Source organism: Eubalaena glacialis, chromosome 17 (genome assembly GCF_028564815.1).
Source record: "Eubalaena glacialis isolate mEubGla1 chromosome 17, mEubGla1.1.hap2.+ XY, whole genome shotgun sequence".
In the NCBI taxonomy this organism is placed as follows: Eukaryota; Metazoa; Chordata; class Mammalia; order Artiodactyla; family Balaenidae; genus Eubalaena; species Eubalaena glacialis.
In genome coordinates this window covers 84,082,705-84,102,698 of record NC_083732.1, presented here as the reverse complement: position 1 = coordinate 84,102,698, position 19,994 = coordinate 84,082,705, and positions in this window count along the sequence as shown.

The following is a 19,994-nucleotide window of genomic DNA, read 5'->3' as shown; positions in this document are numbered from 1 at the left end:
GAGCACCAGGAATACCTTAGTTCTTCAGGTGAACAGCAGACAAATGCTATATTTAGAAAAAAATGTCATCATTATTAATTGCTATGGGAACCCTTTGCTCTCCTCAACATCTTTGTTTCTGAGATATCATCATCATTGCTCATCACATTCTGCTCATGGTAAGTAAGACATAGTTTCCTGCCAGAATGTAAGTGCCTCTGTAAAATGTTGAAGTGCTATCTGCAACATTCCAAAACTGTCCTGGGCTTAAGTGAACAGATTCCCATACAGGTGTCTGTTGGTATCGGCAGGGGATTCGTTCTAGGACACCCCCACCAGTGGATTTCAAAATCCAAGGATGCTCAAGTCCCTTATATACAGTGGAGTAGTACAGGGGTCCCTACATGTCCACAGTCCCACATCTGTGGATTCAATCAACCACAAATGCAAAACCCATGGATACGGAGGGCCCACCGTACTCAGATCTTCCCACCTAAAAGATTTGATAGAGGACCTGCCTCTGTGAAACTGACTGCTACATCTTTGTGTTAGGCTTCAATATCTCTCCAGAAATTTTCATGCTGTGTTTTTTTAACTTCCTGATGAACCTTAATATCAGGGTGTTCTATCAGCCACTCAACCGCATTATAACTGGAATTGAATTTATCTTCGTTGCCTCCCTAATCCCCTATCTTGTTGAATTCATGGTGCAATCACCACTTTTATTACTCAGCCTCCTTTCACCACAAATCAATAAAATTTCTAGTTCAGTTACTAACTTCCTGTACCCCTTAACTAATCTCCAAAATACTCTACACTGCATTCACTTTCCCCTCTGATTAATTAAGCACACAATCAGCTCTCATCAATGATACCAGCAGTGCAGTGAGAAGAGTAGTAGATCAGGAGGCATAGATATTAGCATCAGTCCAGCCACAGACAAATGTTTACCTTTAGTGGGTTATTCAAATCCTAAAGCCTTCAGTTATTCTTTGGGCAAAGTGATAGCAGAACTAAACCACTTATGCTTATTCACTTTTAAAATTGGTTCTGGCACCAGTCACCCTGGAATACCAAGAGAAGACTCTCCCTCTTTATATTTATGTATGTGTATCTATATCTATCTATCTATATATATAGATATATATATATGTATGTATTTATAAATATATATACCTGTGTTTATATATATATATAAAAATACATGTATATATAAATCTTGTAAAATACATTTTCTTGGCATCCTCCAAACAGGTTTGGTTTTGATTCTTCTAATGAAAGGCCGTTCAGCAAGATGTGAGTGGAGAGGGAAGGCAAATCCATTATTCTCTGGCAGCAGCTACAAGAAGACACAGGCAGACAGTGGCCCTGGTTTCTCAGCAGCTCCCAGATGTGCTCCTGAGGGTCATCATGCTGTGTCCAGGCAGCTGAGCTCACTGGGTCCCGCGGTCGATGAATTTCCTCATCGATGAGACATCGATTGATGTCTCGAGGCCAGCAGAGGCTTCACCAAGCTCTGCTCCTCCAACTCTTCTCCTTTATGTATGAAATGTCTTACTGCTCAAAAATCGGGGCTATTTCTGTTTTTCTCATTGAAGCCAGACTAATAAAATTATCGGTAATCACATTTCAACCACACATCATTGTGTCTTAAGTTACAGGCCTAACACACAAGTCAGTACAGATGTGCATTAAGGTCCACTCTGATGTCAACAACTCTAGTACAGAAATCTAAATTAGTCACGATGACGCCAAATTGGCACTCGCTAAAGTAATGTACATCTCATACTATATTTGTCATATAAATTGTAAATTAACATTTCTAATTTATTATTAATGGTTAATATTGGAAGATATGTAACTAGAGGGGACACTGAAAACACCGTCTCCTCACGTGTGGTTAGGACATAGGCAAAGGGAGTTTTGATTCCAGACCATAGGTGATCCAGCTCAGTAATTCCCTTGGGGAGACAAGAGGTTAAGAGAAGGAAAGCTTATGCTCCTTTTCCCCACCTTCTCCTTGATTTTCCTCCTGGAGGAAGAATGACATCTCATTGGGGGAGATTAAATGAACTCTCAGTGCTGATGATGGCCATTCTGACTGGTGTGAGATGATACATCATTGTGGGTTTGATTTGTATTTCTCTAATAGTTAGCGATGTTGAGCATCTTTTCATGTGCCTCTTGGTCGTCTGTAAGTCTTCTTTGGAGAAATATCTATTTAGGTCTTCTGCCCATTTTTTGATTGGGTTGTTTGTTTTTTTGATATTGAGCTGCATGAGCTGTTTGTAAATTTTGGAGATTAATCCCTTGTCAGTCACATGGTTTGCAAATATTTTCTCCCATTCTGTGGGTTGTCTTTTCATTTTGTTTATGGTTTCCTTTGCTGTGCTAAAGCTTTTGAGTTTGATTAAGTCTAATGGGAGCAGTTTTAACTACACCAGGTGGGCTATGGCCTCAGTACTGGAGAAATCTGACACTTCAGTGCCACACTGAGTAATTCAAAGAATCAAATATTTAATGTGTAAGTAACAGTTTCTGAAAACCTTTCATAAAAGATGAAGTTAAGCCTGTCTCTCAAGAGTGAAGACATGATAATAAAGTTACCACATGGCTGGTTTTGCTGACAGTGGGTCTGGATTCATCAACCATTGGTTACTCTATAACCCTTGGATCTCTAGTGAGCCCTGCTTTGGGTTTAACTAAGTATAAAATAAGGAGAAATAATCCTCGACATTCAAATTTTATAAAACTCAAATTCTAAAGCCTAAAGGCTTTGAAAAGACATTTAAAAACAGATTTGAATTGAAGAAACAAATCTCCTGCCTTTTGGTCTCCTGGCAAGGAAGATCATCCTTCAACCAATTAGCAGAAGAAATGAGACTGCACTTTAACCTACTTACTTTTGAAATTAATCATCCCAAGTCTACCTGTTTTAATTAAGTATATTTAAGGTTCTCACAAAGGGATTTAATTAGACTTAGATACAGTGCCAAGCTGGGAATCCCAGAAAGGGCACTTAAGCCTTAAAAAAATCACACCATCATGGAGCAGGTTTAACCTCATGCCCTCTGAAAAGCAGGCTCTGTGTTTTGCTTAGAAATGTGGAAGTCTGGATTTGTTAAAGCTAGAAATGTTCCTTTGGTTGATTTTGCCACTTAATTGTTTTGAATTGATGTATCTGAATAGATTCAGCCTAGAATCATAGAGTACTATAGTGAGAAAGGATCTTTAATTTTATCTAGTCCAACTCCCTTTTTTTCCTATAAAAATACAGACATTTTAAGGGAGTAAATATCTTGCCCAAGCAGGAGATAAATTGTCTAGAGACAGAGCTCGGAACAAAACCTAATTCTCTATACTCCAGAATCAAGGCCTCTTTCACCACATCACATTTCAGTGTTTTGATTCCACGTAAGCATTCAACAATTTTCAGCTGTTAAAAATCATCTATTCATTATTATGTGTTAATCACTTACTCTTAATAATACAAACAGCACTATTGTCAATGGAGTTATCATTTAAAAACAAACAAACAAAACACACCCTGCTTCACAAGTGTTTGGACCAAGCGCATTAAAGTCAATCTTGACTCCCCTCTTTCTTTCACACTTCAAATCTGTGATGTTGCTTAGCTCCTTTTTTTTTTTTTTTTTAATGATTTATGGTAAGTAGAGCACGGCCACTACCTTCGACAAATGACGTAGTTGTGACTTCAAGGCCAAAGCACACAAAGACAACAAAAGATACTAAATTGGGAAAAGGTATGAAAGTCAAGGGTTGTCAAATTTGAAGATTACACACCATTGGGGGATAAAAATTAAGTTTCTCATAATTCCAGACACTCTTCTGTGTATATATAGCAATATAGTACCTATGGACCCATAGAGATAACTCAAAGTCCCACTGAATTTCGTATTCTAGTCAGGGAGCTAGTTGAAGCACAGTGTGGAAAGGGTTAAGATTCTCTGAATGCATTTCCGTAGGACCCAACACAGCTTGTACAGGGAAGGGAGACCCAAGCACACGAGAGGAGGTTTCCCTGGTCTTTGCTTTTACTATAGTCTAGAGGCTGATTTTGGTTTTTCTAAGGTGTTCATTACACTCATCATCAAATAATCATTTAAATATTCCTTCAATTCATTCATTGATTCACCCAATATTTATTGAGTACCTGCTATGTGTCAAGTACTTCTCTGTTGTGAGTATATAGATATGAACAAGCATAATCCCTGCATATATATTCTAAAGCAGAAGTGAGATAATATAAATAAATGATAACACATGATCTAAGCTCAATAAGCAGTCTGTGCCATGAAGAAATATAAAACCAGGATAAAGAAGACAGAAAGTGACAAGAAACTATTTTTTCATGGGAAAAACTTTCAAAGGATTCCTTTCGAGGTGTTCTCTGAATAGAGACCTGAATGAAGGCAGAGAAGGTGACATGGAGACATCTAGAAAAAAGAAAGATCCAGGCAGAAGGAGCATCAAATACAAAAGGGCTAAGAGGGTCTCTGCTTGGCAAGATTTATGAGTGATGATATCAATAACACATAAAACCATCGCCCTGGGTGGTGACTATGACCCAGGCACTGTGTTAAGCTCCTTTCATATATTAACACATTTAATAATCACAACAACCCAATGACATGGATATTGTCATTATTTTTCTCATTTTACAGATTTTTTAAAAAAATTTTTATTTATTATTTATTTTTGGCTGTGTTGGGTCTTCGTTTCTGTGCGAGGGCTTTCTCTAGTTGCGGCAAGCGGGGGCCACTCTTCATCGCGGTGCGCGGGCCTCTCACTATCGCGGCCTCTCTTGTTGCGGAGCACAGGCTCCAGACGCGCAGGCTCAGTAGTTGTGGCTCACGGGGCTAGTTGCTCCGCGGCATGTGGGATCTTCCCAGACCAGGGCTCAAACCCGTGTCCCCTGCATTGGCAGGCAGATTCTCAACCACTGCGCCACCAGGGAAGCCCTTACAGATGTTTAAACTGAGGCAGAGAGAGTATTGATGATTTTCTCAAGGTCAGACAGGTAGAAAATATTTGTTCAATAAATGAAAGTATAGTCAGAAGAGGCAATACCAAAACCATAAATTTTTGTAAACAAGACGAGTTATCTGGACTGTAGAAAATGCAGGGTATGAGTTGGAAGAGGGTGAAATTAGAGGCAGAGAATTAATTTAAGGAATCCTGGCAAGAAACGAACGATATGGGACGAACCAAGAAAGTAGCTTTAGGAAATGAGAGGCGATGATGAGAAATGCTTAGGAACTTACAAGAAATGATGACTCGTTGGATATGGGTGATAAGGATTATGATAAAGGAAGAGTTTTTTCAAAGTCTTGGCAGATTGAAATAATGCAATGTCCTTTCTGATTCTTCCCAAATTATGGAAGCCCCAAATCTGAAATGCTGGACATTTCAGTAAATGTTGAAGTCATAGAATTTTAGTTTTAGAAGAAATAATGCCAACATCATTACCCTATATCCTTATTTAAAGATGAAGAGATAGAGACCCAGATAGGCAGAGTTATTGACCTGAAGTCACCTACCATATGGGGAGAGATTCAATGCTGGGACCCGGGTCACCTTTCGTGGTCCCTACATTATGAGGAAATCTAAGTAGTCATGCATTTCAGACTTTTATCTGACATCTGACACCAGATTTTTTCTGACATCTTTCCTTTCCTTGGTGCCCTGAAGTTCATTTGAATGTCCTGATAAAATAATGCTGAAAAAATTCATTCACTTATTCTACAAATGTTGATGGTTATCAACAATATGGCAGGCATTGTACTAGGTCCTTAGGTCATCCTCTATGGCCCTGATACTATTTTTTAAATTGAAGTATAGTTGATTTACAATGTTGTGTTAGTTTCAGGTATACTAATACTATTGATAAAATTTTCATTGAGTACCTACTGCATACTCAAGCGTTGTTCAAATGCCTATCTTCGTAGGGTGTAAATTTTTTTTTTTTAATTTTTATTGGAGTATAGTTGATTTACAATGTTGTGTTAGTTTCTGCTGTACAGCAAAGTGAATCAGTTATACATATACATATATCCACCCTTTTTTAGATTCTTTTCCTATATAGGTCATTACAGAGTATCGAGTAGGGTTCCCTGTGTTATACCGTAGGCCCTTATTAGTTATCGGTGTAAGTTTTAATACCTGAATTCAGATGGAGTCAGTTTTATGCCAAAGTCCATGTTCTTTCCACCAGGCAGAGATATTAGGCTGAAAACTGTCTTCAGTTTCTTTTTTTCAATAATGACTTGCTCCCCTGTTTCTTCTGCCGCTTCCATACCTTATGAATCATAGTTGGCATTAGGTTATTCTCTACTACACTTCCTTATCTTTTCCTTCCAGAAAAGAGGATTTTTTTTTTATCCATATACCAGCACAAATAATGAGTTCTTGGAAGCACAGTTCCTGGTAGACACTTGAGGAGTGACTCGCATCCTGCAATAAAGGATACCTTGTCTGTGAGCATCACAGAGGGAGTGACATGGATGGCGCCTTGTCAGTTATTCCTGCTGCTTATTTACAGAGGAGAGCTGGCCACCTGGCCCTCCACAGAACAGAGGGCCTTCTCAGCAGCCAAAGCTGATTTTTACGGAAATTTCCCATCTTGTTGGAATTGAGGCACGCCTTCACCAAGCAATCTCCCAAACTCTCATTCATCATCACGTTTTGACGAGGTCATTTTCTTACCATCAACACAAGCTAACCCTAAGTAGGTTTTCCTGGGAAGGAGACGGCGTGGGGCGGGTGGGAGATTAAATGCTCACATTTTCAGTAATGTCTATGCAAACACCTTTCACTACCTCCATCAGTGTGATCCACAAATATTTTGAAATGGGCCTGTACTGAGTTTGCTAATGTCTATTTTTATAAGATCCTGTATCACCCTAACTACACTCATAGTAAACGTGTCAGATGTCAACAATACGGGTGCTGGAATCTAGTTCCCGGGTTTATTAACTGCTGTGCCCCGTGGCATCTTCTCAGAACGACTGTATAACATTGAGCCAGAGGCCGCTTTTACTCCTAACCTAAATACAAGAACAACCTTAATAAAGCAGATGAATTACACTGCAGTGTAAATTAGACGCTTCTAACAGACTCCGGCGGCGAATACAGTGAAACAGTAACCAGCGTGATTAGCTTTACTAGGCCGAAGACAGTGGCTGTAAATCATGAAAGCCGGCCAATTTTTATTTTATTTTATTTTACTTTATTTTATCGGTTTTCTCATTCACATCTCTCACCTCTTGAGGGAGCAATTGATTTGCCCATGGACCACAGCTTAGTCTTCTGCAGCTTTTTCAGAATCACAGTACAAATGCAGAGAAAGTCCGTAAGACCTGACGAGCACATGCGTTCTGCAAAAAAATCTAAGCCCATGCCGGGCAGACCTGGACCTCGTCTCTTCTGAGGCCTCAGAAATCGGGTTTGAATTATTTGTGTGTAGGTGATATGTTCCCTAGATTTTAGGAGTTATCATGTAAACGTATGTTTTGAGATCCCTTTACAGCAGTTTTTTGTTTGTTTGTTTTGTTTAGAAGAAACAGGCCAAGCAAAGGGAATTAGCATGAACCCTGTAATAAAAGGGGTCAGAGGTGTGTTTTCAAGGATGGCTTGGGGACCAAAGCACTCCCTTGCAGAAGTGGTATGTGAGGGGGAGGAGTTTAGAGGGAACACTAAGGAAAGTCATTCTAGAAATGTTATTTTGTGGAGAAAATCATTTTTAAGAAGCAGATAGTGTGACCAAAGCATTCAAACTAGGGAACAAAAGGGACAATCCCAGTGTAAAGTGGAAGGACACACTGAGGGCAAGAATAAACTTTAGAAGGAAAGGTGAGTGTCTGTAAACATTCCTCAGTGGAACACGGACAAGAAAAGGAATTCAGTGATTTTTCTAAGAAAGCTGTGGGTCCACCAGGGAGATAACTCATCCCATGAGAAAGAATCAGAGGCCACTGGACTCTTGACTCAATGCACAGCCTCGGGCACCAGAGGAAAGACTTTTGAGAAAAACATACTATCCGGCCTAGGTATGGATCCAGCCTCAAGGGTGTTCATGTGGAAAGAGAGAGCAGTAAGAGAATAAAAGTAAGCTGTTTTATTAAAAAGTATTGGGTAATGGGTACATGGCCTTGGTGATATTTCTTTCCAGACAAAACACAAAACAGAAGAGGACCTTGGCTTTCCACTTCAAGCTGCTATCAGACAGATGCCTGAAGAAATGGCTTGTTTGTATGGGGAACATTCATGGAAATAGCAATTACCTGTTTGTGTGGGAATCATCTGTGTTTATACATCTTCCTCATCAGACAAAAAACATTGGAGTAGGAGCTGTGCCCGATTCATCCCTGTATCGCACAGAGCACACGTTCGGGAAATAGGCACTGAATCCTTTGCTGAAGGAAAGAACCAGGGAGCAGAGGCGGACTTGTAAAGCAGCTCAGGGATTGGCTTCCTGGGAAATGTTAATTCCACATGCTGGATATATTCAGAGCAGGACAGAGGGACAGAGAATTGATTTTGCTGGTTGTCCTTTACAAAAAGGAGGATGGTTGGGTGTTTTGACAGACGCGGCATAGCTGTTGGGGGTGCCTCAATGGGCCTATGCAGTAGACAGTTTGACAAGGGAAGAAGATGAGCTTGGAAGGCCACGTGCTGTGGGCAATTGGCAGTGGGCTGCAAGGATGAGAGCCTGTGGCCACTGATGCTGGGGGCTCTGTCACACATCACACAGAACATTGGGCAGGAAAGGAGGGATGGCCAGGTTCCAGAGGAAGCCTGGAATCAAAGTTAACCAGTAAGCAAGACTGTCTTAACCCAAGCAAACGAGCTGGCACACATCTGTGTCACAATCGCAGCCCGAGCCCTAGAGGGCAAAGCAGGTAATGTCTACAACAGTTTTCCCTTAATCTAGGTAGGAGAAGATAACGGCAGATCTGGGGTTGCAAATTGGGTTTTGTTTTGTTTTTTTTTTTTACATATACATGTATCTATTCTTTTTCAAATTCTTTTCCCATTTAGGTTATTACAGAATATTGAGCAGAGTTCCCTGTGCTCTACAGTAGGTCCTTGTTCACTATCTATTTTAAATATAGCAGTGTGTACATGTCAATCCCAAACTCCCAATCTGTCCCTCCCCCCTACCTTTCCCCTCTGGTAACCATAAATTTGTTCTGTATGTCTGTGAGTCTGTTTCTGTTTTGTAAATAAATTCGTTTGCATGCTCTCTTTTTTAGGTTCCGCATACAAGCGGGATCATATGATATTTGTCTTTCTCTGTCTGACTTACTTGCAGCAACGTGGATGGACCTGGAGATTATCGTCCTGGTTATTTCTTAATCCATTCAATTCTTCGTTTTCATTCATATATGAAACTCGAGTGCTACCAAGTGAACTAAGGATGAGAGTTACAGGCTTGCCTTTCTGTCTCACATGTTCTGCCCATTGTTTTTTAAAGAGGTAATAAATTCCAATCAAAGTGTGATTCACTCATTTCTTTGATACATATTGATTGAGTTGCAACTTGGATTCAAGCTCTGGGCTTCATGCCGGGATTACTACTGAGGCCAGCCCTCCCCTTGCCCAATCTATCATTAAGCATACTCGCTCACGGATTTCATAAAACGAGATGTGATGATAAAAACACAGGGACAATGCAATTCAAGTGCGATGCTAATGTCTAGATCACCCAAGCGGAATAAGAACGTGTAGGCAACTTTTTGGGTGTACCAATGGAGTGAAAACTCAAAGGAAGGGCAAAAGGGCTCTGTTTTATTGTTCTTGATGCGATCTTAACCCATCTGCAGTTTCTTCATGCTAAGCAGCCTGGTGGAAGGATTTCACCTTCAAGATCAAAAGACAATTGGAGAGTTAGGAGTGGGAATTGCGGGTACCAAGGACGAGTTGCTGACAAAGAGCAAAGGTTAAATAAAACATGTTCGGTGGAGATGAATCAATACTTTATTTGTTAAGGAGAAGTAAAAGTACAAAAAGGCTTGTACAGCAGAGCATAAAAAAAGTGAGAAATCAATTCTACTTAATTCAGAACGCTTGAAGAGTCACCTATGCCATTATGTATGAATAATGCAGAAACAGAAATTTATTGCAGACACATATTGTTTGGTTTGGATTTACTGCTGGCCCTCCTTTGACCTAAATCCTGTAAAAACTGATATTCAACTAACTGAAATAACATTTTTCAAGTAAGACAATGCCTCTGGGGTATTCTTAATGTGAACCTGACATAGAATTTAGAAGATGAAGCCTCAGATAAAATTCATTTAAATAGTGTGATGTTATAGCACGTTAACTAGGATGAGTGAGGGTCCTCTTACCTGTTCTTTGTCACAGGTTAGGGAGGAACTGGAGCAAAGGAGCCCTGAAGATGTAGATGACTGCCTTTCTTCCTGTTGGTGTGAATCATACGTAAGCCAAGTCCGTTATTATTTTCTGCAGCTTACAGGCCAGCCCAGTGGATGCTGTCAAAAGCAGTGAACCTAGGAAGGACACAGTAAGTCGGTGATGAAAGGAGTACCGCTGCTCCATAAATAGAGTATGAGGGAAACACACAAGTACTTCGTTCACTGGCACAAATTTAGAAACAAGGAACGTGAGGATTAAGAGCTAAAGTGATTATAACTCAAAGTCGTTCAACCAGCTAGTGTAGAGTTTGAACCCAGACGTATGACCCTCCCTTAACTCAATGAAAATTCTCTCCCGTATACTGTTATTCTCATGTTTTGCTGTGGTTGTTACTTCTAATACTATTAACGCTGTGCCTTCTATTACTAGCAGCTATATCACAATGCTTTTCTATACTATGTCAAAACCTGTCCCAGGACCTTGATTGATCAAACACTCATATATGAAGAAAGTGAAGTGCAGATGGCTAAACTGACGTATGTCACAGAGCATATAACTGGGCTAAAGTTCAAGTGCCCTCCAAGAGTGCCTTCTGAGATGAGAATGTACACACAGATCCCCTGCACATTGTGCTACAAAGCAGGCTCTGATGCAATAGGCCTAGGAAAGGATCTTAAAATCTGCATTTAAAATAAGCTCCCAGGTAATGGCTACTACTCCACACACTGCTGTTTAAGTGACAGCGACCAAAACCATGCTGTTGAATGGGACTAAATAGTCTTTTGGAAAGAATATAGTAAATTCTTGAAATCACACTATTAGGAAAACACAAAACACACACACACAAAATAATACAGAGTAGCTGTATTAGTCAGGGTTCTACAGAGAAACAGAACCAATGTGATGTGTGTGTGTGTGTGTGTGTCTGTGTGTGTTCACTACAGAGGAAGGCAGCCCTTCTGTTTCGGAAGGCTCTGGATTCTATAAAGTCATTTCATTCCGGAAGAGGGAATACATAGGATGCCATCTCCTCAGGCAACGTAGGGGAGGAAGAGTTGTCCATCCTGCCCTGGTAAATAGGAATGGAGCCTGTTCTCCATGAGAATTTTATATCACTGAAATCTGCACACTGTGAATAGCGCAAGGTCGGTTAGGATTAGCTGCCTCTAAGTTTCCCTCATCTACGGTCTGAGTTGTGAAGAGGAGACACACGTCACTTGCTATTATCATGTAATAGTGAGATCTGCTCAGTGGTGAAGTTCATGAAAACCACCTGGGTTTAACAAAGGTCTTTCCGGTAAAAGCACAGTCAGCAGGCGAGGTGGAGCTGGAGGGGGGTGGGAAAGATATATTCTAAGGCGAAGGATACATTGTATGGTTTACAAGCTTTGCAGCAGAAGGGATCCTGGGCAAGAGTTCAAAACGGCTGTGATAGACCCAGTAGTGGGGAAGCTGGTGTGAGCATCTTTATCCCAGGGCGTTGTGAAACCATCGCAGTGGCTTAAGCCAGTGTGTGGGTTTGTGACATGATTAAATTCTCTTGGCTGGATCATGTAGAACAGATGGAAATGAGGCAAGGGTGAGGAGGAGGGAGGGCTAGCAAATAGAGAACAAAGTGCAGCTAGTCCAATTAGAAGAAAATTGCAGGCAGCCAGATGAGAGAAGATGATTACATAGACGAGGGTGCTTTCGTGATGGAGAAAAAATCATGGGAAGTATTGAGAAGGTAAACTTAATAAAACTGCTTGAGCGATTGGACAAGAGGTGAGAAGAGGCAATGCCATTGTATCTGTTTGCTTAACTGGATGGATGGAGGTGGCGTCATTCCTTAGACATGGAGAGGGCCAAGTTTAGTATGAAGGATGTTGAGTTCGTTCAACGTTTTGAATTTTGGATGACGTTGACACAATCCACAAAGACATCATGAGGAAATTAGCAATGTGTGCTGGAAGTGCAGAATGGGATCTTGGCTCTACTTAAAAATGTGGCTTTTACCTGTGGCACAGATGCTAACTGATGTCACCCTCAAAAGGAGAGAACCTAGGATAGAGTCCCCGAGGCCCCAGTAAATAATCAGCAGTGGGGGAAGGATGAGACTGAGGCAAACATAGGAGCAGCTTAAGAACTAGGAGGGAAATCTGAAAACTGGGGTGTGATGACAGCAGAGGGAATAAATATTTCCAGTGGAGGAAGTGATCAATCGGGGCAAGTTCTGCTTAGGTCCCAGGAAACGTGAGGACTGAACAGTTTGGGCTGAGTGTAATGACACACCAGCCATTGGTAACTTTGTAACCATACTGAGCAGCGGAGCCATTTATACGAGTGATGCGAAGAAATGCCCTTTGGAATCGGAGTGGGAGGGAAGCAGTCGGGTACCCGAGTGTAGGCAACTCTTTAAAATAGCCTTGGGCTGGGAGGCAGAGGAGAGACGTTCTCACTGGAGGTTTATGTGGCATCAAAAAAAAAAAAAAAAAAAAGGCTTTATGAGGCTTTGAACCTCTCTTTTCAAGGAAGAAAAAAGAAAAAGAAGAATAGATTCCAACTATATGCCATTCTGGAAAAGGCAAAACTATGGAGACAATAAAAAGATCAATGGTTACTTGGTGGGGGGTGGCGGGGCAGAGGGGAGATGAATACACAAAGAACAGAAGTTTTTATGAGCAGTGAAAATATTTTGAATGACATTATAATGATGGATATATGTCATCATACTTTTGTCCAAACCCATAGAATGTACAACACTATTCACTTCATTAAAGTGAAACCTAAGGTGAACTGTGGACTTTGGTGATTATGATGTGTCAGTGCAGTTCATCCTTGGTTTTGTTAAAAAAATTAAAAATAAAAAGGTACCATTCTGTTGATAATGGCTATGCGTGTGTGGGGACAGGGTGCATGGGACATGTCTGTACCTTCCTGTCTATTTTGTTGTAAACTGAAAACTGCTTTTTAAAAAAAGTTTCCAAAAAAAAAAAAGAATTAACACTCAGGGTAGACATTTTTGGCAAAACTTTTGTTTCACTCAAATATATATAGACATATTATATACATGTGTGTTTGTTGGATTGTGATGTAAAATGTATTTTTTAGATCAAAAAGGTTTGCAGGCCACTGTAGTTAAGTTATACTGGCAAATAAAAGCACAAATTAACCTCCCCCCCAAGAAAAAAGCATTTATGGATGTTTGTTTTTAAAGTGGGGAGATTTCAGCATGTTAAAGCTGGGAGGGAGAGGCGGAGGTTAGAGGGAAGGGCTGAATATAATCGAGAGAATACCGGCAGTGTTTCTGGGAAGGCTGACAGAGGAGAAACTCCAGAGCATAGGTAGAAGCTTGCCCCCCTGTAATGGAAGAGCCAGACTCTCTGTTGTCATGGGCTATGTAGGGGGTAGCTAAGAGGGATTGCAAATATTTCCCAGAAATAGAAAAGATGGTCTGGTCTCTCTGAAATGAAACCTCAGTCCCAATCTGAAATCTTGGCCCAGTTCAGCCCCAGCCTGAAGGAGACATCTCCATCTACACCGCTCTCTGTCACACCTCTGTGCCAGAAGCTCTGTGGGGTACCAGGGTTGCCATCACCCCAGCTTCCCCAGGAAACTCTTCAGCCCTCGTGGCTAAAACCTTCCAAATGAGTATTGTGAAAACACAGAGTGGCAATTAGGGAAGGAAAAGATGCTCCAGTGAACATGAGCTAAGTGGCCTGTAAATGAAAGTATAATTATACCAAACTTTTTTTTGTAATGGAGGCATGCATCATTATCCTCTAGCTAAATTGTTCAGTGATCCATCCGCCAGAGCAGGATGTTGAATTTATTACCTATGCAACAATTTTATAAAGCACTGTCCCTTTTATGGGGCACAGAGGGTCTTCTTTTCATTAACTTCCCGAGCCTGTATCATGTGGTAGGGAATTGGTTTGGCTCCAGACAGATCCGGGTTCAAATTTGATGTTATCACTCACTGTCTATATAATCATGGGCAAATATTCAAACTTTAAAAAAATTTAGATTTCTTTTTAATAATGAAGATATATCATATAGCTGGTGTGGCAGCTAAGGCTTTCCACTTAGACCATGGCACATAGTAGGTGCCTGTTAGAGATAAAACCATTCCAGAAGGTATTTGTTCCAGAGACTGATAATTGCCTAAATAGCTTCTATTCTAACTTCTTTCTTACTGACAGACCCATAGTTTTATCCAGAGCTGTAATAATACCAATTAAAAACCACATATTTCTGCCTTGCAGTTGGGTGCGTCCAATGAGATATATAGGTAAAACATCATGTGGAGAACAACCTGGAAGCCTCCTTAAAAGCCACTGGCCCAAGAGAGGATCAGCTCGTACACTTTTGCTCTCTTTTCTCCTTTCTGAAACATGGAGGTGATGATTGGATTTCTAACAGTCATTTAGAAACACAAAGGAAAAATGACCTCTATCCTTGAACACTGCAAAGCTATCATATCATTCCCTAGGCTTCCTAGACCCTAACTAAGGTTTATATGGGACTTAAGTCCCACAATGTTAGGTTTCCGATGCAGAACTGAGAGCATTACTCCATTTCCATCACTACACCAAACCAAATATGTCCAATTTCACTGAATTTCTCAGTGTAAACTGAAAAATAAAATCTTATTGTTTCCTGTCTCTGTGCCTTTAAATGGGCTATTCTTGATGCCAGAATTTCCCTTCTTACTTTCCCCACTCTCCACAAGGAGGCAAATTCTTACTTAACTTTCAAAATATAGGTCATTGATACCAACTTTTGTGAAGATGTACCTCACCACACCCCCATGCTACAAGTCACATCATCCTTGGTGTCTCTGTATTTATAGGAGACTTTACTATAACCCTACGTCATAAAAATCAATTAAACTTTAAACTCCTCCAAAGCTCAAGGAGAAAATTATGTGTGAGTGTGTACTGAGTGTTTGTTCTGTTGAGGGCCTCATGTTAAATCTCTCACACACACACACATTTATTTATGTATATATATACACACATATAAATATGTATATATGTGTAAAAACACATAATTTAATTTGCATATATGAGCACAGAGGTATAAGTGTGCATACATAAAATATTTATATGTATATGTGTGTATACATGCACATGTGTAAAGTCTAGGGCCTAGATTAACATTTGTTAATAAATGAATACACAATTCTTTTAAGGATATAAAATTACGGAAATGAGAGTTACTCTTTTTTCCCTCCTCAGTTAGAAAATTTAATTCCAAGCTCTATTTTGAGAGTCTGGTGGTATGACATGTAGCAATGGTTAAATGACTCAATTTGGTTCTTGCCTATAAAATACGGGCTAAAGAAGCTTATCACCACAACCAGAATCTTGAAGGAACCGTTGTACCAATGATAATCCTACCTACGTGCGTATCTTCTTTGACTAGAAGATGAAACTGGAGTTCCATGTTCAGTGATGAGAACACACATGGACCCAGAATCAACATTAAGGCCCATGTGCCAAGTTCAGGTGAGCTTCATGACGTCATGATGCAAACCATGCTGTACAAGTGTTGGGCTAAAGAACACCAACGTGAAGTTCATGCCCACCGCTCAGGAAGAAGAGCCTAAATTCTAGAAGCTACAAAAGCTGACATGCTCATTCTCATCAAATCCAATAGCTGTGTGTCATAGCTCTAAAACCTCACGCCCCTCTAAAAATAAGACCTGCCAAAATATGGCAACTGGGGAGTGAGTCTTGTGATAGCCATTTGTAGCTGTGACCAAGGGGGAGGTAGGTGAACTCACTCAGGTGGCCAATTCCAGTGCAGGGACACAGCCTGTTGGTACTCAGAAAACTGCAGGCTTTGTTGTGCAACTCTGGAGCTGTCCAATGCAAAGTATTCTAATACACACCAGCACCCAATTCACCCAGTTAGGAGTTTTCAGAATTCATCTCCAGAATATCATAATGGCAGTGACCCAGAGGTGGGCCCAGAGCACAGTGGAAGAGACAGGGAGAGCCTATGATGCCCTCTCTCTTTTTTTTTTAAATGTAGTATTTTTTTGTTTTTTTAAATTATTTTTTTAACATCTTTATTGGAGTATAATTGCTTTACAATGGTGTGTTAGTTTCTGCTTTATAACAAAGTGAATCAGCTATACATATACATATATCTCCATATCCCCTCCCTCTTGAGTCTCCCTCCCACCCTAACCCTATCCCACCGCTCTAGGTGGTCACAAAGCACCGAGCTGATCTCCCTGTGCTATGAAGCTGCTTCCCACTAGCTATCTATTTTACATTTGGTAGTGTATATATGTCAGTGCTCTCTTGATCTGACTTAGCAGTGCATGTGGCGAAGGAGGGGTGCTCCACATAGCTCTCAAGGAGCTTTTAGCAAGTAGCAACCCGCATTTACACCACTGCATTTTCCCACTGGGCCATCTCTGGGTATCCTTCGGCTGACTTCCTCACACACCTGTGGATTTGTCACTGCTCCCTAAATAGCACGTCTCGAGTTTTGCTCTGGTGCTCACCTGCTTCTATTCCTCTCTACTATTTAAAATCTGCCACAGTGCCTTTAGCTAATTCATACAGGGAAATTGTTAGTGATACATAGCCTTTGAGGCTTGATTTTCCTTTCTTCTGTACTTGTAATCCATTGCTTTTGTTATTGTTAGATAACATATCAGAGCATGGGGCTAAAGTATGAGTTCTGAAATCACTCTGATGGGTTTTTTACAATATTTGGAGCATTGTCAGTGCAATGAATAGTATGCATGACTGCTGATTCCTACCAAGGATAAACAGTCCCTTGGGAGATCGAATGGTCTGTCATTGAAGGTTGGGTGAGATGATGTTTAGGTCACAATCAAACCTGATTTTTTAAAACAATTTTCTCTGCGTAAATCTCCAGTTGCTATTTTATTTTGTACAATATGCTATTAATCAATGATACAAATAGGTATTAAGTTTAACAATATTTGAAAATGTTGCTGTGTTTTTGTGTGTCATTCAACCAGGAAATTCAATGGCTTGGAAATTGTAGAGACTGTGATTTGACAATCATTTGCACATCCATCTGGTGTAGGTATTATCATTATTATCATTATTCTTCTTATTATTATATCCATTTAAAAATTGCTACCAAGTGTGGGTGAGCACACTTGTTCTTTTTTGTCTCCTAGCAACAAATATGGTAGAGGACATCTACCTCAGTCTAGGAGGATGATTGGTCATATCTCACGTTTACCAACGTAATCTGCAATCCCAGCTCTTGTCCTAACAGCTATAAACTTGACCTACAGCTCCCAATGAAGCTGTCATGTGACACTTTCTCATGGGTCCATGGTATTGTAAGAAAGAACTAGGAAGCATATCTGGTGCTGACACCTTTAATACTATCTCCAGTTAGAAGAGGATGTAGTGGTATATTTATCCTAAAATCAGATCCAGGACCCTATGGCAGAATTAGATAAGCCACTGATTGAACAAGATCAATGTTTACTGAAGGATTGAGTTAGGAGTGTACCCAGTTAATGATTTCCAAAAAAAGCAGAAGTATTTGGTAACTATATCTGGTAAAGAGGTAACTAAAGCAAGTAACTTCCCATGGGGGACAATTATTCAGCATTTGCCAGACATGTTGAAGCATCTATCCTTCAGACACTGGTCTATTCAGTGGGTACAGAGGTGAATAAAATAGAAACAAAATCTCTTCTCATGGACTAATTATCTAGTGGAGAAGAGAGACTGCATTCAAGTAAATGGAAAAAATATATAATTTCAAATAGGGATGCCTGCCATGTTGTTCTTTCTTCTTGATATTTACAGTATACATGACCAATGGATTTGATTTTTCTACAAACTGATCCTTTGAACAGTGCAATGGGTGAAACATAGAAGGTGCTAATTATATATATTTTTGAGTGAATGAATGCATGAACAAAGAGCTATTTCTAGATAGTACCCTAAGAACAGATTTCTCTGTACAGCCTAATAGCTACCTCTTTCAATTTAAGACAGAATCCAGCATCTTTTTGTTTGTTTGCTTTTCCTTGAATAAGCCAGTTATGTAGCAAAACAATAAAAGATGTTTTGCAAAATAACTACAACTCTAGGAACCCTAGGAAAAAACAAGAAAATGCATGCAGTAAGTGGAGGCTAGGCTAGGAGCACTGTCTAGAGGGAGGTCACGTGAACATTCTGGGAGGAAGTTTCCTTGTCCCCCTGCATGCATAGGTTGACTTGTGGTGGGGTTTGGCAATATTTCTGAGGACCTTTAATGATTCTTCATTCTCACGGGTCCTTCAGCTTCTAGAGAATTCTGGAATTCTGGCATTTCTCCATAAGTAGATTGGCTTCCTCTTTGGATTATCCATATGCTCCGTGGGGAAATCATACAATTTTAACATTGATTCACCTTAAGAATGAATATATAAACAAAGAAGTATTTATAGTGTACATTTAAAGCCTTCACTTAACAAACTTGGTTCTGGAACAATAGAAGTAAAAATGGATAAAGGAAAACAGTCAGGGATGGGGATACACGGGGTGTATGGAGCAGAGATTCCATTTAATGTAACCCCACAGTTCTTCAAGCTCTATCCACAGGCCAAATCACATTTCAGGTGTTCAAAATGACCAAGAGTGAATTTTTTTGTTTTTTGTTTTGGCTGTGTTGGGTCTTCATTGCTGCGCACGGGCTTTCTCTAGTTGCGGCGAGCGGGGGCTACTCTTCGTTGTGGTGCACAGGCTTCTCATTGCAGTGGCTTCTCTTGTTGCCGAGCATGGGCTCTAGGCGCACGGGCTTCAGTAGTTGTGGCATGTGGGCTCAGTAGTTGTGGTTTGCGGGCTCTAGAGAGCAGGCTCAGTAGTTGTGGTGCACGGGCTTGGTTCCTCCGCGGCATGTGGGATCTTCCCGGACCAGGGCTCGAATCCGTGTCCCCTGCATTGGCAGGCAGATTCTTAACCACTGAGCCACCAGGGAACTCCAGTCATGAGAACTTATTGACCCTAATTGTGAAGCTGAGAAAACAAGGCTAAGCTGTCTAGAATTTCTTGTTTGGATGACAGTCATACTAGGGATCATCCTCACGGGTAATAGCTTGTTCTGTATTTAATGGAGAGTTGGAAGTACCTATAGGACACCAATTTGTTGATTTATTGTGAACTAGCAAGCATTTACTAGAAAAGAGTAGAAGATTGGAACATGAAGATACAGATTCGTCTGGGCAATTGGGTGGTATTTGGGAGGCAATAAAATCTTTGTGAACAAATAAATGTAAATGGGATTCAAAGAGAAGGCAGTAGGGTAGACAGCTTTTTCAAAGACTTCGTTGCTGTTAGTAAGAAGCAATATAAGATATCAACTGAAATGGAATGCAAAGAATTCAGAGCAAGAACGAGGTGGAAGTCACAGGAAAGGTAAAAATAATGAATACTGTGAAACCCTGAAGGATCCAAAAGAGTATGTGTTTAAAGACTTAACAATTATCAATGTCAGTAAAATAATTCATGAAGCATTTCATGGGTTTCTGTCTTGAAATTGTAATTATGCTTAGTCATGCAAGTTAGAGGCTTGCTCAGAAATGAGCCTTTGAATTGGACAGCCATCCCTCCTAATATATTCTTAGTGTTACTACTTTTACC